Raw genomic sequence first — 27,626 nt, 5'->3', positions numbered from 1 at the left:
TTGACAGTTAGTTGTCTGTCACGTCACACAGTGTGAGAGAGCCGCTGTGCAAAGGTGTTTTGTGTGTGGTTTTGCTTTCGGTAACTTACAGCGAAGGAGTTATGCGCTGTGTATCATCTGAAAGTTCTTGATCCAGTCACTGTTCTCCACCGAAGCGGTTCACGTCAGTTTTGTGGTCTTTCCGCGACTCAAATGACGTGTCATGCGCGAGATGCTGCGAAGGAGGCGAGTGCAACGGTTAAATGCGTCCAGCTAGGGCCTGTTCACATCAAAGCTTAGGTCCATAAAAAGAAGATTTTGAACTCGCGGCTCAATTGGACTGATCATGTCCAAAATGATTAGACTTTTCAGTTTAATGGACCTCGCCATCTTTGATAGTAATACATTTTTGAGCGCTCAAAATGCTAGTACATTTCAGTACCGACTTGGTACATACTTTTGGCAACACTAGTTGGAACATAGACAGTGAGTTGGAATGATAAACCACCTCCCTCCCAAAGGTGGCGGCTATACTATAGGCGGCCGCCTATGTAGTGGGCCTACCTGTGTGTTAGGTCAATCCTGATTGTGAATAATATTGCATTTAAATGTTTTATTTTAAGGACATTTCCGTTCAACTTTAGATAATAACTTTGGTGGTAGCCACTTGGTGTGCTCACATCGAAATCTTTTCTTTTTTTGGTTTTACACACATATTTAGTCCTGTAAAAACAAACAGATGTAAAATAGAGGAATACAAGTTTATCCCGCCCTCCAGCTCAGATCCCACCCAGAGAAAAGACTTTACAAACGTGTGTTAATAATCTCTGCAGAAACAACATTTCACATCATGTGTGAAAGCCGCATCGTCCCAGGCTGGGGCTTTGGAAAAATAAATCAATAAAAAACAATATAAAGGAGGAAGAGAGGGTAGAGAATGAGAAAGTGGGAAAAAGAGAGGTGTAGAAGAAAGAGAGAAAATGGACGGACCGCTGTTCTACAAATATTTGGAGATGTGGTGATGTTTTCATTGCTGACATCAACATAAATTTGTGCAACGGGGCCCAATATGCTCAGCAGGTGTCACTTTCTGTGAAAGGGTAGAAGTAGAAAGAGAAGTAGAAGATGGCAAGAGAGGTTTTGAGGGTGGGAATGGAATGAGAGAGGTGGAAGACAATGACCTTTGCATCTTTGAACTGGGCTTTCTCTCCCTCAGAGAAGTGTAGGTCATCTGCTCTCAACCCTCGGCCTTACCACCTCACACCGCAGTGCCTTCCTTCTGTAGCCATCTCATCTGCCAAACCTACAAACTCCACTTTAAACCACAGTCCTGACCACAGCATACACAGGCAGAAAGAAAAACACACACACACAAACTCCACAGGAGGCAGAGGTTCTCTTTCTAAGAGGCTCTAACAACACATTTACATTGCAAAAAGAAAATAATATGAATGGCATCAAGTGGAGTGTTTAAAGAGAATATGAATAGACATGGCACTTTTTAATTGGTGAACATGTTAAGCAGTAGTCAATTATAACATGCCCTTGTATTGATTGAGAGTGCTTCCACACACATATATCCTACTGTTTATACATTATATATTGTGTGTGTGTGTGTGTGTGTGTGTGTGTGTGTGTGTGTGTGTGTGTGTGTGTGTGTGTGTGTGTGTGTGTGTGTGTGTGTGTGTATTTCGCATAAATTTGATTGGTCTTATTCATTTTATTAATTTCTCATCTTTATGAATCTTATTAATCTTTTTTTAATACATTTGAGGTACTTTTTATGCCTTATGTTACATGATTATTCTTTTACATGTTATTGATTCCTTTTATCATTTACATATATTCTTCTATATGCTCTGATATGTTTGATTATTTCCAAATGTAAGATCTTTTGTGTCTCTTCTGCGCTGTAAGATCGGTGTATTTTCCATCAGCATTGATTACACGATGTACCAAGGTATCAAAATATGTCTGTTTCTATTTTTTTATTATCAATGTGCTGCTTAAGTGATACATTTTGATGAATAGAAGTTTCAAAAGAACAGCATTTATTTGAAACATGAAATATTTGTAACAATGAAAAATTCTTTGCTGTCACTTTTAATCAATGCTTCCTTGTTGCGAAAAATATGAATTTCTTTTAAAAAGAGTCTTACCCCAAACTTTTGAATGGTAGTATACTGTATGTAACAATAACTATTTTACAAAACATTTTTGTACAGAAAAATTATGGTATATGTGGCATGAAATAAACTTGTTTTGACATTCCATAACATTTTTAATGTAACATCATCATAAACCTAAGATTAGAATTAATAGCAGAGTATCTCCCACAAGTCTGGGTATCGACCAGACCTGTTGATTCATTGCTTCTAACATTGCTTTCACACACATTATTTATTCAGCCATCTTGTCCAAGTCCCTGGACACTTCCTGGGTCAGGACTTCCTGGGCAGCAGCGCTGAGTCAGCAGCCAATCAGACAGCCCCTCTGGGGCTTGCCATGTCCAGAGGTATGCTTCCTGTTTTTGTCAGAACTTGTCAGGAGCCACCTGGCCAGTGCTGACCAAAGAGGGTCAGTTTGCTCGGGGGTCCGTCCCTGAAGGGAGTTCAGGGGGTCAAGGGAGCGGGTAAAAGCGACCCAGAATGACACACAGCATTGCCGTAATGCCACGCATGAAGCGTGACCTGTTTAGTTACAGAATAGCAGAGGCAGCGAGGCTTAATCCAGTTAGTTCCAACAATCCCTGGGTCACTTTTTCAATGACAATTGATATACACAATCGAGGCTGACTGGATCTTTAGTATACCATGTACATGCTCAAAATAGCCAAAGTAGAAAGGAATCAGGCCTCCATTCACAGCTGCATCAGTCAAACCCTCACAAAGCCACAATTTCACCACATAAAAGATCATTGTGCAAAAGTGCAGGAGCAACAGTGCAGTAAATAACACAGCAATTAGCACAGGTTGCGGCAGCGATTAATAACTGTCCTGGCTCTGGGTCACGCCTGCTCCTCTGTGCAAGCGCAGAATGGGAGTTCGGGTTCCTGCTGCCCACAGCAGTCTGGACCTTTCCACTTCACCTCCTCCTAAAAGATGCCCCACAATGGCCTCCGTCTCTAATGAGTTGGCTTTTTGCGTGGACACTAGCACGCCGAACAGGTGCGACTGGGACTGGAGCCGTGGGGAGAATGGGAAGAGGTCTCTGTTTGTCCCTTCAGTGTCTGCCGGATAAACAGACCGACCAGCAGAGCAACCTTAAATTCTTTCAGGGAATAGGTGAAAGACTCTACAGCTGGAGGGCTTGAATGGACCCTGCCACACTTCACCAAACTCTCTAATGAGCAAAAGCTTGGCACAGGCTATTCGAAAGGACAAAACAAAAAGCCACTGTGGAGATAAAATGAGAAAGAAAGAAAGACATACCACACGGGTCATTATAGGGACATTCTGAAGGTTGAAGTGAAGACATTGGGATGGGTAGTTCAGGATGTGTGGATGCCAACACGGCTTGTCGTAATTAAAAAGCTTTTTGAGAGGTTTTCTGGGAGAAAAGTCTATTCCTGATCACTCAACCACTGAGAAGCATCATGTGAGTCTAAACCAAAGTCAAGAGACAATGGGCATCAATGAATAGAAAGGGTGCTTATTTTCAGTGAACTCTCTAATGCAATTTAGATGAGTGTATGTTTGGAGTAGCAGACGTGACAGGGTGGTCATTGTGTCTCTTTAGTAGTAGTGGGTGGCGGAAGCTTTAAAATAATGCAATTAAACACTGACCTCTTGGATACGCTAACACACCCATCTGGGTAGGCCTTGTCAATCAAGTATGACAAGAGGGTGTTCATTGTTGTATTCTGAGTTTTAAATGTAATACTTCAGCCAAAAAAATATGATTTGAAATATTATATAAAAATGTTATTTATTCCCCTTAACGTTAACTTCAAACCCATCTGATTTCTTTTTTCCATGGCATACAAATTGGGAAGTTTTACTGGTCGAAAGAATATCCATACGACTCATGCACTATTCCATGTCTTCACCCACATAGCAAAATAAATAAAGCTGTCACTTTTAACACACAAATTGAATGCATCCTTGCTGAATTTTTTTTACATCTTACTGACCCAAAACTTTTTGTATATAAAAAAAAAAAAAATTAAAACATTCAAAACTATTTGGCTAATAGCTGTAATCGGACTTATTCAACTCCCATTGCAAATCAGGTTTATTGGCAAAATGTACAGAATTTCAGCTCTTTGCAATGAACAAAGCAAAAGTAATTGAAATAGCTCAATACAACAAATGTTTCAAGATGTTTCCCCAAATTCAACTGAAAATGCTACTTTTAATGACTTCTGCGGTCTCAAAATAATTCAACCCCTTCATGGAAAGCATCTTTAGTACTTAGTAGAACACCCTATTGCTGTTATGACCTGCTGCAAACGAGATGTATAACCAGACAGCAGCTTCTGGCAGCGTTTCTGAGGAATCTTAGCCCATTCCTCATGAGCAATGGCTTCCAGTTCAGTAATATTCTCGGATTTGTGTGCTGCAACCGCCTTCTTCAAATCCCAACAGAGATTTTCTATGGGGTTCAAGTCGGTTGACTGTGATGGCCACTGTAGAATCTTCCAGGACTTCTTCTGCAACCAAGCCTTGATGGAATTTGAGGTATGCTTGGGATTATTGTCCTGTTGGAAGGTCCAATGACGCCCAAGCTTCAGTTTCCTCACTGACGGCAAGACGTTTTCTCCTAGGATTTCCTGATATACAAAAATTAATCAATCTTGCCTTCCACACGCTGCAGGTTTCCAGTGCCAGAGGATGCAATGCAGCCCCAGAGCATCACCGAGCCACCATCATGCTTAACTTAAGGCAGAGTGTTTTTTACAGCATAGGAGTCATTCTTCTTCCTCCAGACATACCGCTGATCCACAGGGCCGAAAAGTTCCAATTTGTTTCATTGCTCCACAGAACAGAATCCCAAAACGTTTGGGGCTTATTTAAATGATTTGAAGCACTTTACTTGTGCTTTTGGGTTTGTAGTGGTGTACGTCTTGGAGTTCTAGCATGGAAACTGCATGCGTTTAGCACACACCTTGTGCAAGCTGAAACCTCAGTGCCTGTTGCCACCAAGTCTTGCTGCAGGTCTTTTGCAGTCACTCAAGAGCAGTGTTGGGGTAGTTACTCAAAAAAAGTAATTAGTTACTAGTTACTAGTTACTTCTGTAAATTGTAATGAGATTACTTTACTAGTTACTGCATTTGAAAAGTAACTTCACTTATCACTTATTACTTTACTTTCCCATTTCTTAATTTACCCTGTAGATACGGACAAAAATCATAGCCCTATCATCACTTAGCCTGTCCGCATAGTGTTTATAAATGTAGCCTATACAAAATGGCATGTAAAACCATATGAAAGAACAATATCCATGTCTGCACAAAGAAATATGCCTCACTGTAAAATCCACAGACAACAGGATAAAGGACAAATGTCTGCGGTGGTAGACACATAATCAGGGCTGGACTGGGACAAAAAAAAATCGGCCCTGGCATTTTGGCCATAATAATAATAGCACACTAATATGCATATATTGTAAAACAAATGCACTGAAAAATAAAGGAAACTTTCATAATTAGTTTTGTACTAATTTCTATACTTGAAAGAGATATAAGCACATGATCTTTTATTTTGATGGAAAACATGGTTTACAAACGCGTCTCATTAAATTTATAGTAAATTACGGTAATCGTCAACTATGCAGATGTGGAAATAATGTGTTACTGGGTAATGGGTTCCTACACTCATGACATCCCATACACAAAATAAATATATTTGAAATATATTTTCAGAGTATATTTTGGAATATATGCAAATATTTGAAATTGGCCCAATAAATATATTTCACACTTAACATCATATATTTTTGTTATATTTCAGAATATATTTCAATGTATTTGGAATATATGCCACATATATTTTGACACTTTTGGGGACCCATACAGAAAAAAATTACATTGAAATATATTCTGAAATATAACAAAAATATATGATGTGATATAATATGGTGTGAAATATATTTATTGGGCCAATTTCAAATATTTGCATATATTCCAAAATATACTCTGAAAATATATTTAAAATGTATTTATTTTGTGTATGGGATAGCCTAAGTGTTTTGAAAGTAACTGTTAGTTCTGCTTACCGCAGGCTCTACACTTTCTCATGTCTGTCCTGATCCTCATCATCAGCCACGGGAGCTGATGAAGGTCCTGCTGCTGCAGAAAACATTTTGACACAGTTTACAGTGTCTGCTTGAAGGGTCTGTGTCTATTTTTCACGCTAATTTTCTCTGCACATTCCTTGCGTTTCTTCTCCATCTCTCAGACTATTTTGACAGATACACACTGAAACACTTGTACGCTCGCTCAAAGCCCAAAGGGGGAGGTGTTTAAAGATGTGATTGGACCAGCCCAGTGTCAATCAAGAAAAGATCCAATGGGCCAAGGTGTTTCCAGTGTTGCCAACTATTTTCAAAGGAAAGTAGCTAACGCCTCCCCTAAAAGTCGCTAAATGTCGCTAGATGACGTCATACGTCAATTAGCATAATCATGACGTCATCGCGGCTATTTGCGTTCTGCCTGCCTAATGTTTTTTCTCGTTAAAATCATGCTCACATACTGTGTTTTTGTATAACATACTATAATATAATATAGCCGAATTGTTAATAAAGCTGTTCTCATTTACTATATTTTTTTGTCAGACAATAGAACGAGTAGCTGTTGAATGACTATTTTTTTATATGTGTAAAATTATCTGAATTGAGAGAGTTCGGGAACTGGTTGAACAAAAGCATTGTGATAGTGAGTATTACAAGTGATAAGCACAAGTAATAAAATAAAATGGTCAAACTAAATTCTTTAAATATAAAACAAAAGATAAGTGATAAGTCCGTCCGTGGAAACAACACTGCTCATTCACGTCTGCCAGCTGCCGTGCTGCTGCTCCTCTCTCAGCCATTCACTGAACAGGGTAGACGCAGAGAGAGGTGTGTGACGGCAAAGAGAACGCAAACCTCGCGCTCGCAGGACTGTGCTGGCAACATTTGGAGGTTACTGAGGTTTGTCCAAAAAGTAGCTAGATTTGTCGCTAGTCGCTTTTTTGAAAAAATGTCGCTAAAGGGGTCTGAAAAGTCGCTAAAAATAGCGACAAAGGCGCTAAGTTGGCAACACTGGGTGGGCCGGTCAGCTATCAGGAAAAAAAAAAACTGACGAATACTTTTTTTAACTAATGCATTACACCGGCACGCACTTACTTAACCCAGCGCCGCCAATTAAGCAAAACGAATGGGCCGCCGATGTACGAGTTTTATGGTCCGTTAAAAAAAAAAAAAAAAAAAAATTTGAGATGTCGACCCAAAAGGCACGTCAGCCCACTGGGAATCTCCCGGTAGTCCCGATGGCCAGTACTTGCTGCCTGAGCATATAAAGTGCATTTCACGCGAATATTTTGGTCCTTTCGAGCAATAAACTGAAAGAAATGTGAATATCGCCACTGGCCGAAACCCCCTGTCCGTCTCCTCCGTCTCCATTTCCCGCTCCCCTTCGCACCAGCAGCTACGTCACTCAAATCGATCTCTATGACAACGGTGCCGCGCGCGCGCACACACACACACACACACACACACACACAGACAGACATGCACGCAGCACAAACAGATCAGAGCTTTACACGCAGGCAAACACGAATTGGGTAACGCAGGAAAACGCGTTCCTATAGTCTAGTAAAGTAGTGTAGTTACCGATATTTTTAGTGTAATGCGTTACTTTATTTCGTTACCCAAAAAAGTAATATCGTTACTGTAATCCGTTACTTTGTAACTCGTTACCCCCAACACTGCTCAAGAGTTTTTCTGAATCTGCCTTCTCAGAAATCTGGTTGCAGCCGTTGATAGCTTTCTTTTTCTGCCCCGTCCAGGTAGTGTAACCACTGTTCCTTTAACTTTGAACTTGCAAATTATGCTTCCAATGGTGTCTCTAGGAACATTTAATGTCTTTTTTATCCTGTTTCTTGTTTGTGGAGAGCGATGATATCTTCTCTTAACTTTTTGGACAATTCTTTTGACTTAGCCATATTTCTAACATTCAGTCAAACGTGACATTAGACAGTTCAGATATTTTATGTGTTCTAGCTCAAGCACACCTGGTGCAACTAATGAAGCCCCTGATTAGTTGCATCAGGTGTGCTTGAGACAACACCTGTTTTGCAGATTTGTGCTGTTGTGAGGGACTCCTATCAGGGGGTTGAATAATTTTGATACTGCAGAAGTCAATAAAAGTTGCATTTTCAGTTGAATTTGGGGAAACTACTTAAAATATTTGTTGTGTTGAGCTATTTCTATTACTTTTGTTTGATTTGTTCATTGCAAATAGCTAAAAGTTAATGTAAATTTTGCCAATAAAACTGATTTGCAAAGGGGGTTGAATAATTTCGATTACAACTGTATAGATTTTAAATATATTAAGACTTGATATATTTTTAAATGCTTTATTTTCTTAAACTCCCACAACCGCTGTCATGAACAGCAGTCAGAACAAAGTCCCCTAAAATATTTGTGTCCAATGTTGCAGGTGGAAGTATCTCTCTCCACCTCACAAAGACCTCCAGAGCAGCTATGAAGACTAAACAGTACATTAGCATTATGCTAACATAGCCCAGGATTAAGGAACATAAAAGGCAGTAAAGCCTTGGTAAGACGGTCTTCAGCAGTTGGCAGCAGGAGAAATCGATGTCAGAAAGACAAGCAAGGCAAGTCTACTTGAGTCTCTAATAGGAAGAAGAATAGCTGGGCCACACAGAAAGAGAACCTCCTTTTCTTAAAACAATATTGCACTCGCATAGTAGAAACTCGATAAAATACATCCAAAAAGTGTGTAGTTCAGCCTCTGATGAATCAATAAATATCATCATAAATGCACAATTAGGGAGAAATTTAAGCAAACTTTTAAAAAAATCTCAGGGATTGGCTGCCATTCAGTGCTTTTCACCTGTCAAATTGACATTTCTTAATTTTTTGACGCTCTCACTGCTTTTCTCCACTCCACAATCCTCTACGGATGTTTCTACTCCAGCCTCTATAGGGAAAGAATTGAAAACACTTATTTCTGCTGAGTATTTTATTTTATTACATTTTATTTGATGGAATGCTAAAAGGAAGGTTTTCGAAAGTGATGTGAAAGTGTCTTTGAGATCACATGCATCTCTGCAAAAACAAAAAAAACAGATGAGTGTGCTTTCTGACACAGCAACATGGCCTGGCTGCAATATTGAGACAAGTGCACGGCATATGAATGCGGATCACCCACTGAAACGCCTACAGCACAAAACATTCCTGCACCTTCCTGCCTGTCTAAACAAAATAAATCAATCACGTTAAAAACCCACACAGAAACAAGCCATGTCAACACTAGGCCTGATATAAGATGGATCGTAATTTTCTAAGTAGCTTTTCATGTTACATCCTTGGCCATTACAACAGAACACAAATACAGTGGTGAGCTTTGATCACAGCATGGTGAAAAATTTATGAAGAACAAGATGGCTAAGGGATACCAGATCGAGGTATCAGTAGGCAGGACAGAAGGTTCTTGGATGTGCACAAAAATGTGCCGTCACACTTGTCTGCTGCCAAGCGAGAGACGAAGGGCTTCCAAAAAACCTTTAAATCACAAGCTGGAACAAGACACATTTGAGACATTAAATACCTTAACACAATCTGGACGTTAGGTTTTAGCAGTTCAGTAAATTCATGTTCCATTTGTTTATATTTGATGTTAAAATGTGTGTGTGTGTGTATAGTGTCCTCAAATTTTGTTTTTACGTGGCCGCATAAATATTATTTTTTTTCGCATCTATTTTCTGATTCCCTTTCTTCTATAATATGGGTGGCAGTAAGCACAAATATATGCATTTAAAATGAGTATTAGGAATGGAAGTGTTTTATATACTTACATACTTTAAAATGTGGGTTTTGGGTCAGACAAAAACAAACAACAAAAAAGGTTATTGGAGATTTTGAGTTGATGAGCAGCCCTCATGCATTCAGTTCCACTTGGTTCCACACAGATAAGACAGGAATTTTAACACACTCAAGCGTGGACTAATTAAAACCCCACACTCTGTGTTGCCAGAACAGGAATCAATATGCTTATTTAATTAATCTATACATCACACAGGCACACACAAGATCAGCCCCAAAACAGCTCACTTGGCTAAAGAAAAAAAAAAACAGAAAGAGAAAAAAGACAAACATTCTTGGCTCTCCATTGTGCTTGACGATAACATTGAATGTTTGAAACTGCTAAAAGTTTGTTCCTTGAGGGCTTACAAAGTCAATTACATACAGAAACACGTATACTGTGCACGCTATATCACAAACATGGGCCCTTTTCACTAATTGAATCGAGTTCAATGGCATTAACAAAAGAATCTCATTATCTATCCTTCTCCAAATGCTTTGCCCTCTGGAACTCTTTCACACTTTCAGGCTGCTCAGAAAACTCGGCTCCGTAACGCAGGTCCCAGGCCTGTGAGAAGTGCTAATTTGTAAACGTGCCTGTGAAAGAGAACAGAAGGTTATTAATAATTCCCTTGACCTTGTTCGAATCAGATATCACAATGAAGGGTAATGTTCAATAATTGATTTACTCAGGCTCAGTTGTCTCTTTAAGAATGATGATTTTTAAACATGTTGACACTTTCGCTATAGTTAAGGAAACTGTCTTATTAAGGGATACTGGCAAAAACTGCTTGAGATTTAAAACCGAATGTGGGCTTACTTTTCTTGAGGCCTGGATTTTATATTCTAATGCGCTGTTTCTGGCAAATTGCACTGAAACCCCTGAAGGGGTCTTGAGGGGGTGTTCTAAATTCTGTCATTTGAAATGCAAAAGGTTTCAGTTATATATAAAGCACAGAAAACATCGAAAGCTGATGTACTAATAAACTTTAGACAAAACTGCAGCATCTCTTCATTTGCCTCAGAGAGTTCCTTTGTAAATGATGAGATGCAAATTTTTTACATTTATTTAAAAAGCAATTCAGAAATCGAAGAATTAAAAGAAAACCATTAAGCAGTTTGGGGGGAAATTAAAATGGTAAATAACAAATTGAGTTCAGACATACAATCTCATGCAGTGAACGTACATTTTTTTCATATATAAGTAAAAAAAAAAAAAATCAAAACCGCATAAAACAAACAAGAGTACATTTCTAAACGTTTTAAAGGATATTTTTTCATTCTTTTAAAAGATGTCATAGACCCTCCTACATTGGCTTTAACCTGAAACGAGGATCTCAACCACATATTTTCTCTCTCCTCAGCTGAGACTACAGTTCACTCCCCTTTCACTTTCTCAATTCAGTCTTCCCCTCTGTTATCTAACCCTCGTTTCTTTTATTTCTCCTTTTGTTTTTGGCCTCAAAATCCAATTAGGCTTCATCTGAAACACCAGCAGTGTGGGAACTTTATCCATTCATGAGGGGAGATAACTAAACTAATTAAGCCTAGGTTCCTCTCTGAAGCTCGCTTGAATGTGCAAATTAAAAATGAAGACACAGCCTAGATTAGATTAGATAGGCCATGTAAATAAGAGGAGGACGTTATCTTTAAATGCCACTAAATTGTTTTCTGCTCCCTCTCGGCACCCGTTTTTTACACCTCCTCTCACAGACACTTTTAATGACGCCACGGCGCAGGGAGGGAGGGGAGAGAGGGCAGAAACAGTGAGAGATCTGGAAAGCGGGGCCATCTGGGCACACTGGCTGGGTGTTAGTGGTGCCAAACAGGAGTGAATGAAGGTTGGGGTGATTTTCAGCAACATGTGAAGAAACGCTGGCTGTTTGCTCTAATGGCCTCCTCTCCAGCAGAGTAAACACAAACACTAAGCCTGCTGAGTCCTGTTTACTCCAGTTAGCTGCCCTCTCTAGCCCACAGGACCACCCTGTGCTCTCTAACACACCCACACGCTGCAGCCAGGCCCAAATAAGCTTCCTCTTGGGGCTTATGGCGCGTCCAATCAATGGACGGGGGACTGGACAGAATGCTTCTGTTTGAGAGAATGAAAGGTTGATTAGGAGAAGATCCAACATTGTCGGGCACAATGTGTTCATCAGTCAGTATGTTAACATGCACTGTACAACATGACACAATGCGCCATTTAATATTTGAAGGATTAAATGCGTGTCAGGCATTACCTCCAATCCACCAATTGTAGTCTGATTAACAGTGCATACATTGCCATTCAAAAGTTTGGGGTTAGAAAGATTTTGTTTTTGAAAGACGTCTCTTATGCTCAACAAGGCTGTCTTTATTTGAACTAACATACAGCAAAAACAGTAATATTGTGAAATATTCTTTTTCAGCATCATTACTACATTATTCAGAAATTATTCTAATATGCTGATTTGGTGCTCAAGAAACATTTCTCATGATTGTCAATGATGTAATAGCTTTGCTGCTTAATGTTTTTATGGAAACCATGATAATTTTTTTCAGGATTTTTCGATTAATAGAAAGTTCAAAAGAACAATTTAAAAAACAAATTTTATATATATTTTTTGTAACATTACATGTGTCTTAACTGTCACTTTTGATCAATTTAATGCATCCTTGCTGAATAAAATAATTTAGACAATCACATTAGCTAAGTCTATTAGTCCAGCTTCACAAAAATCAGACTGGTATGATCTGCAAACGACAATTTTTAAAAAGACAAATTATTACTTTTAAACCGCATGTAAAAAATTCTTAATGTGAACAGACACACAGGACCAAATGTGAAGTCAAACTGTGAAAATGTTAATCTGAGCTTTATATCTATTCAAAATCTTTAGAACTACATTATATTCTAGTTTTTCAGCCCTGTTTGCTAGAAAATTCTGGGAAAATTCGAATGGCTTGCTTTAGAAATTTCCTTTTCACACAATCAAAACGCGTACTGAAAGCAAAGCCTACCAGCAGAGAGCAACTTAATTTGAAGCTTTGATCAAGTAAAATTAAGAGTATGACAACTGACCATGTTTAATATTACATGGGATCCGTACTATCACAGTGAAGAGGCCTAAAAAAAAAAACCATTTACAGCTCTCAAGCATGATCAGATGAACACAGAGTAACATGAAGACCCAGTAGGATGTCAAACACGAAAATCGTGCGTTTCAGAGGCGGATGATTGAGTTCAACGGGACTTGATGACAAGATGATTACAGTTATTATGTTGGCACGCAGAAACATTTCTAACAGGAGATTCAATTAAGCAAGCATCAGTACTAGTAAATTTAACCCACAAACGCAGAGCCGGAAAACAGCAGCTGTATTCGTAGGAACGAGCCTCCGAGGTTTCTTTTCTCTCTCACTAGCCTTACAGGCCTCCTTGATAGTCCTCTGCTCATGTCAGCCACTGTCAAACGAGTATCATCAGGATCATCCTGACTGTTTCACTGCAGAGAGAAAGAGAGGAAATGTGAAGGGTGATGTGCCAATGGAAGGGGTGAGGGAAGAGGAAGTTGTAGCATGAGATAGGCAGCAGGGGGAGCAGCTCTTCTATTGATTGGAGGTAGTGATAGAGGAGGCTTCAAACCTGCTGTGGGGCGGCCGGGCGAGACCGGCCAAAACACCCAACTACGGCTTCACTTCAGCGGGCTCTGGAGGGGCCGTCTACACGATCCTCCTCTGTCTCCCCACTGCTCTTATGTGGAAATCATTGGCTTTGTTGCTAAGCAGGGAACAGATGACAGCGGTGTAAATAAACTTCATCCTGTATCGCCGTCTTCTAAAATGACTAATCAAAAATATTGCAATTTTAGTCAAAAATGGATGCTAGAATTGTGAAAAGAAATTCAAAGAGAATTAGCCAATATTTTAACAATTCAAAAGCTGTAATGACTAAAATGGATGTGCATGTGAGTGAGATAAAAACTACATTTCACTGCAAGAAATTAAACAGACTCCTCTGACAAGTCTGCAATTGAGTATTGGACAGCATAGCAACGGAGATATGAATGAGACCATCTGACCACAATTAATACCTGACTCATTCAATTCCTGGAATGACTTATCTGTTTATTTAGTATAAAGTAAAAGTATTTGTCATTTTAAATTGTGAAGTAAAAGGCACCTGAATGGAAGGGGGAAATTGGCAGAAAAGGTAATTTCCTTTCATTAACTCGTCTGCTCTGGTAAGTGCTTGTTAAATTTAGGGTTCACCAGATCACACTGAGGTGTGTGTGTGTTGTGGCCAAAAACATCTGCTAATGAGAGATTCCTGATGGAAAATTGGCTGGCGGACAGAACTAGGCGCAGCTAAAATCTCAAAATTTCTCGGTGGGAAATTTTCTCTTGGCATGTTTAATTCGGTCACTATGGATTTTAAATATATTTGCATGCATGTGTATGTGTGTGTGTGTTGGTTCTGCATCTAGGCCTTTCCTATCCCCATTCATTTTTAGCTATGCAAGGGCATTCAGGCGAGGCCACTCAAGTCAGGAAGTGTTAAACTTGCCAAATACAGACAATTAAGAGCTTTTGACACAAAACCGAGAACTGAGAATCTGCAGCGCTGCTATTGAACGAGGTTTAATACTCTTTCATACTTTCAGAATTACACACACATACACATACCGCAGGGTTGTTCACCTCCTCATCTTTGTGTTAGCCTCTAACCCCAATATTTTAACAACAGGAACGCAAGACTTAAATTGGGTGAAACAATTTTTCCACAGCCGCTAACCATATTAAATCACGGCCCCCGGAAGAGGCTTTGCTTTTGCAGCAGCATCATTAGGGCTTTAAATGTTTTCAAAACATCCCTCATTAGCAACGGCCCTTCCACCACACACACACACACACACACACACACACACACACACACACACACACACACACGTACATCCAAAAACAGAGAGTTCCTGGATCTCATTTCATGGTAGGTAACAATTTGCAACAGCGGCGACATATCAAAAAAGGCCTAATCTGTTATTCCCAGAGCTGACAGCTAACTGACAACACCTAGTCTTTATAAACACACACATCAGTGCCGATGCCCCTGTGACGGAATGACAGACGTGTGATGAGTCATTTGAGGTGGCTGGAAGAATAGATGTGTGTTGGTGTGTGTATGAAACTCCCCTCACCTTGACCAGCCCACGCGCATGGGGGCACGACACTGACCTTGGCATCTTGGCGATTAATTTGCCCCTGATCTTGTCTCCCATGGTTTGAGTAGCATGTGTGTCAGGTCCGATGAAGGTGACACCTTCTGCTGCCTGCCGGGATAATAAAGGCTTTACCTTTACAGCTCAAGCATATCAGGTAGAAGCAGAGCTTGTTCACTCGCGAGTAAATATGCGTGTGTGAGTGTAGGTGGGCAAAGAAATTCCACTATATATGCTCATTCCTACCCATTTTCTTCAGAGCAGCTCATCGTCATGCGAACAAAGCTGGAGATATTAGCTTGAAACAGAGCGGTGGGTACCGTGGCAGACTTCCGGGCCCATCTAGATCAGAGAACAGTGGTAGTGAAGGGAATGGTTAATTACAGCCTGACGCCTCGAAGAGACTCTGAGCTGAGCAGGAAGGCAGGGCGGTACAAGACGCAGGCCGGTGGAAATGTGATCTGCACACTGAAGATGAAACTGTGGAGAACACAATGTCTGTCTGCTCATTTCTGCTTGGATGATCCTGCACCCGGACATCCCCACTGCATTTCGGAGGTCATACGGACTGAGAGGAAGTTATACTGTAAATATAAAAATTGACATTACAAGATTACCAAATTACAAAATTATGGCCCGGTTTCACAGACAGGGCTTAGATTAAGCCAGGATTAAGCCTTAGTTCGATTAGGGCATTTAAGTAGCTTGTGTAAATGTGACTTAGAAAAAAAACATGACAAAACAATGGCACTGACATATTTTAAGATATATCAGTGCAAGTTGCTTTCAGTTAAAACAGCTCAAACATGCATTTTAGTTGGGGACTAGGCTTAAGCCTTGTCTGTGAAACTGGGGGTAAATACAAGGAATATTTATTTATTTGATTTGTTTACTTAACAGAGAATGCAGAATAATATTGCTACAATTTCAAGCAGCCGATGCTATATATAGAGGCTTCTAGCCAAAGGCTTATTTGCAGCCCCAGTCCCTGGTGAGGCTTTAAAAAAATAATAATAATAACAAGAAGCTGAGACTATCTGCAACCATCAATGATCACAAATATATATATATTTTTTTTTTTTTTTGGAAAACTGCTCAACTCTGTTTGCATTTTCAGTTCAACTGGCAAACTGTTGCAAAGCAGTGCACATTTGACTGAAATAAGAACTGTGCAAATTTAGTTTTTCTCTTCGATACAATGCAATTCTGATTAGTTGCACCTCTGTAGTGATCCCCTTATTACTCTGTTTGGATATTAATTGGCATATGGTACCTGGAGCAAGATTGTTTATATTAAAAACATTTTAATAAGAGACTAATTTATAACATTTTCAAAACTAACAAACTATATTTTTGGTAAAATATTACAATGATGCCATCTAATTTATTTCTTGTCCAAAAAGTTAAGTGTTTGTTTATAAAAAGATCTAACAGGTTTAATAGTCAATTAATACCAGATTATTTTTGTATTGTTGACGACTGGAGTGATTTCAAAACTTACTGTGTTTTATATTATAAAGAAATATTATCCAGAAACTATTACACACAGTAAGAAATTAATACCGTATATTTTTTTTATATGATGATGATGATTTATTATTATTTATTTTATATTAATTATAAATTAATAAATATCATTATTCATATTATTTACACAGTTAATATTATTTTAAATTTTATATTAGTTACAGTGTGTATATATATACACACACATTTTATATTTATATTATTAACATTCCCAGAGGAACAATTTCTTCTGCTTCCCACAACAGCGGAGACTTTAGCCAACCGTGATGTTGTGACATCTTACAAATTAACCACAATTAAAAGTTCATGCTCTCCAAAATGTCACTCACTTTCCCTTCACAGGTCTCTATTTACTTAAAACAAACCAGAGAGGGGCTGGAGGGGGTGACAGGAGCTGTTCTTCCACTGAAAACAGGTGTTTTACTGCCAATGACTGTGAACAACCACATTGCAGAACACTCTGGCATTTGTGTGTCAGTGTGTGTGTGTGTGTGTGTATGTGAACTGTGTCCAATATCACTGTTATCATGCCATTGAGGCCCTGCAGAGGATACGTGCCCCCTCCCCAACACACAACCTTTACTTTAACTCACTTTTCCCTCATCCCCATTTACTACAGACTCGTAACATAATAAAGGGAACCTGGAGAAGTAATCCTCAGAAATCTGCTTTCCTCTCTCGACTGCTCCTTCAGGCAATACAGCACGAGAAAACACTTCATTTGAATTCTTAAACTGTACAAACTGTGAATGAGCTCCTTTTAGCTGCAAATGTCATTACATCTCCATTTCCAGGGGAGAGCAGTAGGGGAAAAGAGGCTCTCTCACATTCATGACAAACCCTTTTAAATAGGGCACAATGGGGCAAGGGGGCTGATGAACCCCCCACCCCCAAAAGGCAGGGGCCATAATATAAAATGTATTTACCTGGCACTTATGTTGCAAATGGGGTTCTTTGCTCTTACTCCACAAAACAAATACACACTCGAGTGGCGCTGATCCTTTTGAGTGCACTTGTATCGCTGTCTCTTAAGAATTTAAAAGGATGAAAAATGAAAATTTGGTCATAATTTACTGACCACCACGTTGCTCCAAAAATGTATGAAATTCTTTCTCAAAAGATATTTGGAGAAAGTGTTTTTTTCTTCTTCTTCATATTATGGAAGTAAATGGTTGCCAACATTCTTCAAAACATGTTTGTTTTTTAGAAGAAAGAAAGTCATACAGGTTTGAATCAACATGAGGGTGATTAAATGACTACAAATTTTTCATTTGGGGTGAACTAAACCTTTAAACCATGAATTGTGTCATGTTTAAAATAAATAACAATAGTAGAAACTCTCTGTGATCATGTTTTTTTTTTCACTACTGAAAGTCTTTATTCTTAAGAAACGGTCGGAAAATCCATTCAAGACTGGTGTGTGCTTGTCACAATGACATGTGAGGTGTCCGTCCATATTCACAAACAGCAGTGAGAAACATTAAACATGACATGAGAGAAATCTTGACAATCCTAAAAGCCGCAAAACACAAGCACAACATCTTGCGGGAAACCAGCCAAACCAAACATGGCATATGGCAGCCATTAAAGTGATCCGGCATCAGAGCCGACTTCAGCCATTAAAAAAGCCACACACAGTATTTCTGCTTGATCATGTCACTTTAGCAGATCTAATTGGCTACGTTCTGTCCATGTTTCACAGCAACAGTAAACCACACTTCCCAGCCGGTCCCTTTCATCTCAGCAGAATTACATTAGCGCAGCTGTGTTCGACAGAGGCCGCAACACATCACGACAGCTAAGAACACTCGGAATGATTAGAAAAGCAATAAATCCCAGCTTTCACGAGCTGTGCATTAGCACGTTATGATATTTAAAATCACAGCCTCATCACTGTCAGCCGTCAGATGGCATTTGAACGCAAGTCTAGGTATTTTGAAAATTATGAAATGTGAAATTTGAGGTTCAGGTTTTCAGATAGCCCATTTTCTGAGCTACGTTGCGAATTAGCACATCATGCTAGCAGGCAGTCAGGGGCTGAGACGATTAGCGATGCATTGATATTCCCTGAGTGTACGTCCATTCACGACTTCACTCTGTTCACCCTGGTAGCGATCGGATCAAAGGAAACTTTCCTCGAAGCACATCTGATCAAACTCCGCCGTGCTTCAATCATACACAACCACATTTGTATTCCAACAGTCATTCTACTCAAAGATGCTATTTACAATACTATACTTGTAAACCAGCACAACTGTAGGACTTAAAATGTATTTAAAATCACAAGTTCTATATATATATATATATATTGAGTCGTTTCTAGATGGAAATCGCCAAATAGCCAGTCATTCAGTGAATCTGAATAGGGCAATACACACACACACACACACACACACACACACACACGTTTGACTACCACTGAGCCTGGCACAAAAAAGGAGAAAAAAATGGCAAAGATTAACTTATTGAGGTCTCCATTGCCATAGCAACACAGAATAGTTTTGATGCGTCTCCCTTCACAGTCAATGAGGTTTGAACGTCTCACGGAGCAGATAGCTTTTCCGTGGCTTGTTACTAAGGGGGCTATTTAATGCAGATACTGCTGTGCGTCTGAGCACAGATGGCTGAATACTCGAGCATGGCCACTTTGAAGAGAGCTCCCGTCCACATTTTCAGGGGGCCGCTTTGCAACATTGATCTGAAAGGGGGGAATGGTTGTTAATAATGAATAAATCAACAATGGGGAGAATAGCCCAGGCAGAAGCAGTTAAAATGGAATAGCGTATGACTCTGGAGTGATGCAGCGGATTAAAACATGATGGTTGTCATCGCTCGCTGTACGATCGGGCCGTAGTGATATGACACACCAGAATCAAGTAAATATGGGTTTGGGAGAGATTCTAATCAAGCGGATGTCATCTTAATTGAGCTGTCTGTCAAACTGAATACTGTTGTTCTGTTTTTTGTCACGGCATATTACTGTATTACTCGTAGATGTATGCTCTTACTGGACAGCGTAACGGCTTCGTTTAGTCGCTCTGGTGTGGAGGAACACGCTGTGGGTTTGGCCCATTCAAAATCGTGCTCGCTAGCTGTCATGGAATCGTAGTTGAATATTTTATTTCCTCTTTTTGCGGTTTATTTTTGAATATTGTATGAGCAGGGAGAAATATAAGAGAACAAAAATCTCCCTCACATTTTTTGAGTAAACAACGTGCTCATTAACATGCTAATTTTCTCACCAGGAATATGAAAAGTTGTGCAAAATACACTCCATTTGCAAAAACACTTCCGTCCTCACAAAAGAATTTAATTACGCCGTAGGACACGAGCCATTCAGTGCGCACCGGCAGCACTGAGACAAAACAGACACACACCAAGCATATATCCAAAACATAGCAAACACCTGCCCTCACTGAAAATCCCCACACCTGTGAATGTTGCTGTGTGAACATCCATGTTTGACACGTTTTCCGCGGTTGTTCATACACGCACCTGAAGATATTGTTGACCCTGTGGCAGTGCCGCCACCCCTTTCCCGTCGCTCGGGCCTATCCCCCCGACGCTGAAGGACGTGTCCGACAGGTGAGTGTAAACAATTCATCACTACTGTGACACCTCCACATCTGCCAGGCACAACAGGGCCAGGGAAGCTGTCAGTCACCTCAGCCAGCCTGACTCCCCTCAGCCTCGCTGGAGCAGGACCACTATTACAAGCAGATGTTTCCTTTTATGAAAGCGGCATGCAAGACTTTCAGACCCCTTGGAGACCTATAGGAGATCATAATAAATATCATTATTGCATAGATTTACCAAACATAAACACAAATATAAAGTAACTTTTAACTTTTAAGTTTTTTGTTTGCAGTTTGTTTGTAGATATGAAACACACAGAAAGTTTAAAATCATGTATATAAAGGCACCATAAATTCAAGAAGCACAAGCTATCAAATATATGCAATAATAATAATACCACCATCAAAATAGGATTATTATTATTCATTAGCTGTTGTTAAAATTATTGTAATTGTTATTGTAATTATTATTATGTAATTTCTTAGGTACAGTTGTTCAGATTCTATAGCATTAATAAAATAAATACAATCAACAAACTTATACATTTGTCCCTCCTATTGTATTTATTTTATTAATATTACAGTATTTTTTAGCTGAACTATACCTACATAATCATATTCTAAAAATATTGAAATAATAATAAGTGAAACTCATCAAGTAACATCTAGTTTGTCTATAACTTTAGTAGGTCAGTCGGCGGCTGAATGTATTCTATCTCTGAAAGACATCGACCTCTGCTTGATATGAAAAGCTCTCAATTACAAGTGTCACTTTGTGATGGCCACCATTGTCTAAATACACATAGAGGCCTGAAGGAAAAAGCACCTACAGTGCTGGAACTGTGGCAGGGTAGGATTTTCATACGAATGAGGCTGACTAACAGGTGATGAGTGTCAGACCCACAAGTGGCCCATTGTCACACAGAACAAGGACAATATGAAGCCGAGTTGTTCCATGCCCTCTCCAGCAGGGGCTGGGATCATGTGCGACCACAGCCATCCATCACCCAGGCTTTAACAATAACGCAGAGCTATGTCTCCCCATGTACATGTACTGACCCCCAAACCCCCTTAAATACACAATGATATAGTAAGCAAACGAATACAATTACAGGACATTCCAGATACACACCCTCCGTCGTACGCCAACCTCATAATACACCTTATTCTTACAGTGGCTTTTTTTTTTTATCAATTTTGATGTAAATCAACCCCACATGGTGGTACAACTCAAACTAGATCACGTACTTAAGTACTATACGACAGATTAACAAAACCATTGGCATCAAGGTCTTACAGGTTGAGAAACTCAAGAGCAAATACTCACAGGGGACTCAATAACAATGCTGGGGTCCTGGTGGGCCACAAAGCCCATCGAGGCCTTTTGTTTCCAGAGGAGGGCTTGCATGACAATTACAGACTGACAAGCAGAGCAGGGGGTCAGAGGAACCTGGGACAAGGCCGTATTGTTCCTCTCCCTGTGCACAAGGTGCACCTCCTTCTTACCGACAGGAAACAGAGAGCCGACTAAGAATAATCTGGGCAGGCCAGAGGGTTTTCAAACCAAATTACAACTAAAAAAGGCCTTCATTTAACAGTAGAGCTTACCTGTTTTGGTTTGGGGTGGAGAGTGGAGGAAGGAGAGAATGAGGCAGGGAGTAAGGGAGAAAGAGACAAAAAAGATAGAGAAAGCCACTGTGTGAATTAACCCGCCATTTTCCTACTCTTTAAAAGGTAATAATTATGGAAGCAGCTGGAAACTTTTGCGGCTAGAATGAAAAGCTAAAAGCATAGCTCCCATTTGATTTTTGTTTGTTCTGCCTTGAATGGCCATTGGCTGGCCAGCAGAGGGGTTTCATGGTTGCAGGGGGACTGCTCTTCTTTAAGGCTTTTTTTTTTTTCATGCCTCAATTTTTTTTCTTATCTAACACATACAAATTGAAGCAAAAGGAAAGACATGTAAATGTTGTGACATACAGAGGGGACTGCGAGTAAACAGAGGTAGGTGAAAATTGGGCAGGGTGGGGTAAAATCCCCTCAGGTACCAGAGGCAAAGATACCCCTCCCCTTTTTTGGAGATTCGCCCCCTTTTCAACAAGCTCGTCAAAATACCGAATGCGCATACGAAAAGCTGGCATAGATGGTGAGTGTCTGATTATTAACATAAAAGCCAGATATAACAAGTTAACAACCATGGCCAGGAAACACAAAAGAGCCTCTATTAACTGGATGTTTACAGTTATTTACTGCTACAGAGAGTCCTTTCCTCCTGCTTTTCTCTGGACAATAGATGAAAATTGCCTTTTTAACATACGTCAAGAGCAGTGGTGAGGATTTCCACTACTAAACTGCTGAGGGCTTGACCTGAGTCCAGGTTCCCTTTAGACTGCTGGGAGGTTGGACGGCATACTTGGTTAAGATGTGAGAAGCCAGACCAAATTAACCTAGAAGTCGGGCCATCGGCCAAAGACTGCAGCTGCAGACAACAGGTGTCTCCATCAGGGTTGTGTACCATTCAGAACTAAATTGAGAATGGCTTTTAAAGTCAATCTCTGAATTTGAATTGAGCTAGCAAATAGGATGTAGAATTGCATAGAATTAGAAAGTAAAATTATAATAAATTGATAGATAGATAGATAGATAGATAGATATTGAACAACTCTAGATAGATAGATATTGAACAACTCTGAAGTGGAAACGTATCTTCAATTTGATAAGATTAGTTTCAAAGCTGCACTTGACAGAACAATCTATGCATTTACCAAGAAAGTATACTCATGCATTAAATATAAAAATATAAACATAATTAGTGTATCAGACTCAATATCATGATATTTTGTGGCAGACAAAAATCTGGCAGTCGTTTGTAACTGCTAGGCCTTTAGGAAAAATCCTTTCATTATATGAATAACTTTTTAAGCCTGTGATTTTCCATATTGAAATACTTTCCTTTGTACTCACAGTTTGACAAACTCCAGTTTCAAAAGCTGTGCTTAAGTTGCCTCATTTCATACAACGTTTGCCACAATGCTAATCTCACTTGTTGAACTAGGAAGCAAAAACAGAGCCAAGTATTCTAACATTTATGTCATTTTACGCTCAAAAAAAAGTATTTGATCCAAATGAGAGTGCTTGGCTTCAGGGAGTTTTTTATATATTTTTATCTTAACTAAAAACTAACGATTTCCGATTCAAGGCTCAAGAGAATCCGAAAGAATCAAGGCTTGTTCGACTTGAACCGGGGCTGCACAGACCGAATGACATCAAAGTACCGCGACTCCGCGAGAGCAGACGGCTCCGTATGCTTTTTGAATCGCTCTCGCGGTGGTTTGATATCATACATCGATCGGTCTGTGCAGCGCAGATTCAAGTCGAACAAGCGTTCACTCTTTTAAGTCGAATTGGAATAGCATAACGATCTGAATCGGTTCGCGATTCAGTCTGAGTAATTCATACAGTGACGCTCTGAAATCTTTGGAGTGCTTTCTCACTTCGTATTACCGCGATACTTTTGGACACAAAGAGATGGCAGGATTAACTATTTACCTACAATTATTTAGCCTAACTTACCTGATATAATTGAAAAACACTCATTGTGAAAAATTATCTCTCTGGTAATGGAACTCGGTCGCTGTTGTCTCCCGCTCTCAGATCACCGGAAGTTTTCACCGGAAGTACTGGCCCACACACTCTTGTGCACGGAGCGAATTGCTTCTCCGTGCATCCTGTCAGCGACGAAGAAGGTTCGACCAGAGTGGGTTCGACACTTCTACGTGCAGCTTGTTAACGCCCCTGTGCTGCAGGTAAGGCTACATTTTCCTACCACAGAGTAATGTTATAGTAGGCCTTACACCATTACCATGTTTGGGGTTGCGTGCACTCGATTTGATAAGTTGTAACTTTGTTTATTATCCGTCGCATTACTCGCATAAGTTGTGCTTTATACTTAAAGGAAGACACCGACTTTTTGGGGACTTTTGCTTATTCACCGTATCCCCCAGAGTTAGATAAGTCCATACATACCCTTTTCATCTCCGTGCGTACCGTAACTCTGTCTGACGCACCCACCGCTAGCCTAGCTTAGCACAAAGACTGGAGGTAAACGGCTCCAGCTAGCACACTGCTCCCAATAAGTGACAAAATAACGCCAACATTTTCCTATTTACATGTTGTGATTTGTATAGTCACAGCGTGTACAAATAACAAGGTCACATGAGACACAGCCATCTGATCTTCTAACCATATACATATTGGGAACTATATTCTCAGAAGGCGAAGCACTGCTACTTGAGTGATTTGCTTGCAGCACCTGAGAAGCCCCGTGGTGAGGAGCAGAGTTCACTCAGAGTTGGAGTTAATCAAGCCGCCTTTCCACTGCAAACGACAAACGACAGCCGTCGGACCGGAAGTCATTCATTTCCTATGGAGAGACGTACGGGAGCTGCGGGGAGTTCCGATCATATGCGTATGCGGAAATTTCGGATCCGATTTGAGCTTCGGATGCGTTGAAATATCTGAACTTCTGCGGCTAGACCGTATGCGACCGGTCGACCGGATGTGATGTATTCTAATCAAAACTATGAGCGCGAAGCTAGAATTACCAATATTTTAATACTTTAATGTAAACGCTATTCCTGCAAAATGACGGTTATTAATAATTATGGCTGAAAAAAATATTTGTATCATATTAAATAAATATTTATATTGATTAGCTCTATAAAATCGACTGTTTTTTATATATAAGATGTATTGAGGGTCATTTGTTTTGTGTGGATATATTCATGCATGCATTACATTCATTAAAATCATTAATTTTACCATTGTGAATAGCCGAGGGTAACGGTTGCATCACGACCAATTTCAAAGTTCCGTGCGACTGACACCAGGGGGCGAAATGCGACAATCGAATGCGAATGTCGTGCGCAGTGGAAAGGCGGCTTTAATCACTCCGCAGAAGTAGCCGTGCTTCGCCTTCTGAGAATATAGTTCCCAATATGTATACGGTTAGAAGATGGCTGTGTCTCATGTGACCTTGTTATTTGTACGCTGTGACTATACAAATCACAACATGGAAATAGGAAAATGTTGGCGTTATTTTGTCACTTATTGGGAGCAGTATGCTAGCTGGAGCCGTTTACCTCCAGTCTTTGTGCTAAGCTAGGCTAGCGGTGGGTGCGTCAGACAGAGTTACGGTACGCACGGAGATGAAAAGGGTATGGACTTATCTAACTCTGGGGGATACGGTGAATAAGCTAAATTCCCAAAAAGTCGGTGTCTTCCTTTAAGTATAAAGCACAACTTATGCGAGTAATGTGACGGACTGCTGATATTTACTACGCCATGATGCACTACGCCACTTCTGACGTCATACATTTTTTACATTTCGTAAATAGGGGCAAGTACACTGCGTATGGCCATTTGGCCGGAAGTTAGAATTTTACTTTGTAACGTGTTCAAAATTAACATTAATTAATATGAATAATATTTTTCTTACACGAACTCCTTGTTTTGCTTCAGAAGGCCTTTATTAACCCACAGGAGCCATTTGGAGTTCGTTTACGATGGATGGATGCACGTTTTTGAGCTTCAGTCTGTTGGTTGCAATCTACTGCCATTATAAAACTTGGAAGAGCCAGAATATTTTTGGATATAACTCCCATTGTATTCGTCTGAAAGAAGAAAGTCATATACACCTAGGATGGCTTGAGGGTGAGTAAATCATGGGCTAATTTTCATTTTAAAGTGAACTAATCCTTTAATGTGCATGTAGGATTTTCCAAATTTTGTGGTCAGACCTGTTTTTTTTAACTCAATGGTTGATCGATTGATATCTGTGATGTTTTCTATATTTAAGTCAACATAAAATGAAAGTTGCAAAGGTCTTTTCTTCACTATTGTGATGTGTATCTGAGTGAAATGGCTTTTCAAACAAAACAAAATGTAGGGCAGGCCTCAGGACTTTATTTTGTCCATCAGGAATTAATTGTATTGTTGTCAGCCATTTGGATTGTTGTGGTTTGCTATTGCTGTGATCTCATGTGATTGACAGTTTGTCTTTCTCTCGTGTCGAAAAACACATCACTAGAGAAGAGATGTCATTGCAAGAGGAAGGGGGTGATATGTTAATTCCATAGTGTTTTCAATAGGAAAATACAAGCTTCAAATGTTTCAGATAAAAAAAATGTTGGGCCCCCATTTACACCTCTATTTAGAGCTGATTACTTGAGATTGGATCACCCAAGACGGATGATAATACAATATGTAAATGGTCCTAAACCACTAGTTTTTTGTTCCCAACCTGTTAACCAACAGTTGAAGGCAAACCTTGGGCAGCCTTACCGCCATAATAGTGCTTGTGGTTTGAACAACACAGCATGTACTCCATTAGGAAAAGATTTGCCTCTTGTTAGTAGGAATGTTTAGCAAGCAAGTGACCTTGTATTTGACTAGGACTATTGTCATTGCAATTGTCTTATGATTGGCGTTACCAGTCAGGCCATTGACTTCATTAACACAAGAATTGATCAGCCATTTTCGTTTTGTAAGTGCAGTTTACTGGGTATAGCCACAGCTAAATGTTAAACAGAATGACTCATGGGAAAGCATACAAATAGAGCCTCTACTCCTTTGCTACTCCACATCTTCAGGTCATCGGATGAAAGAAGCACCGGTGAGCTCTGAGATAAAAGATAAAGATGACAGAGCTCTTTAGTGCCCTGTTAAAAAGAAAAGAGAACAAGACGCCACTCATCCTCACCAGGCCAGCTTCATTTGCTTAATGGCACACAGCTTGACTAGGACCAGCTCCCCTAATAATGCTCTAACAGTGCAACAAGGCGAGAACTAAGATATGGAAAAATTGAAATTCATATAGGCAGGCTGAAAGCATCTCAGCATTGATCTAGCCTCAGCATGGGTAAAAAGCTGTGCTCCTTTAATCAGGGCAGGCCAGGAGCCTTTGGCTGCACAGAGGTCCCTCTCAAGATAAGCCTGTCCTACTGTACAGCTAGCTGAGATGAGGAAGAGAGAGAGTGAAGCCTGGGGGCCTGAGCAGAGAGGAGAACCAGGACTGAATCTCAAATCAACTCATTATTCCCTACCTGCTGCACCTTTGTCGTGCATGGAGTGTGCATCTGTATTCAAGCTCCATTGCAGGACCACAGTATTTTTGTTTCTTTTTTTCAAAAAAATTTCTAACCAGGGAACAAATTATGTTCCTTTTGTTTTGGGCTAAAGGCATGGCAATTATATTCTTTTTGTTGTCTATTCACTTATTAAAAATACATTTCCCATGTATACAATGACTTGAATACACCTCTTC

At 39.9% G+C, this 27,626-nt stretch overlaps 1 long non-coding RNA gene across 2 annotated transcripts in view; it reads right to left on the bottom strand.

Annotated features, from left to right (window-relative positions):
• Nucleotides 1-12,786: 12,786 nt before the first annotated feature.
• Nucleotides 12,787-27,626, bottom strand: part of LOC309502971 — a 41,963-nt gene continuing 27,123 nt past the window's right edge. Inside the window, exons 2-5 of one of the 2 annotated variants that reach the window (XR_014207445.1) lie at nucleotides 15,450-15,545; nucleotides 15,183-15,314; nucleotides 13,631-13,765; nucleotides 12,787-13,490 (exon numbers count right to left, since the gene is read on the bottom strand). This is a non-coding gene — a long non-coding RNA (uncharacterized lncRNA). The remainder of the gene's footprint in view (nucleotides 13,491-13,630; nucleotides 13,766-15,182; nucleotides 15,315-15,449; nucleotides 15,546-27,626) is intronic. The other variant, XR_014207446.1, reaches the window with a different exon arrangement.

Source organism: Leuciscus leuciscus, assembly GCF_965113295.1.
Source record: "Leuciscus leuciscus genome assembly, chromosome: 7".
Taxonomy (NCBI): domain Eukaryota; kingdom Metazoa; phylum Chordata; class Actinopteri; order Cypriniformes; family Leuciscidae; genus Leuciscus; species Leuciscus leuciscus.
The sequence above is the reverse complement of the archived record's forward strand: the minus strand, read 5'-3'. Positions and strand labels throughout refer to the sequence as shown.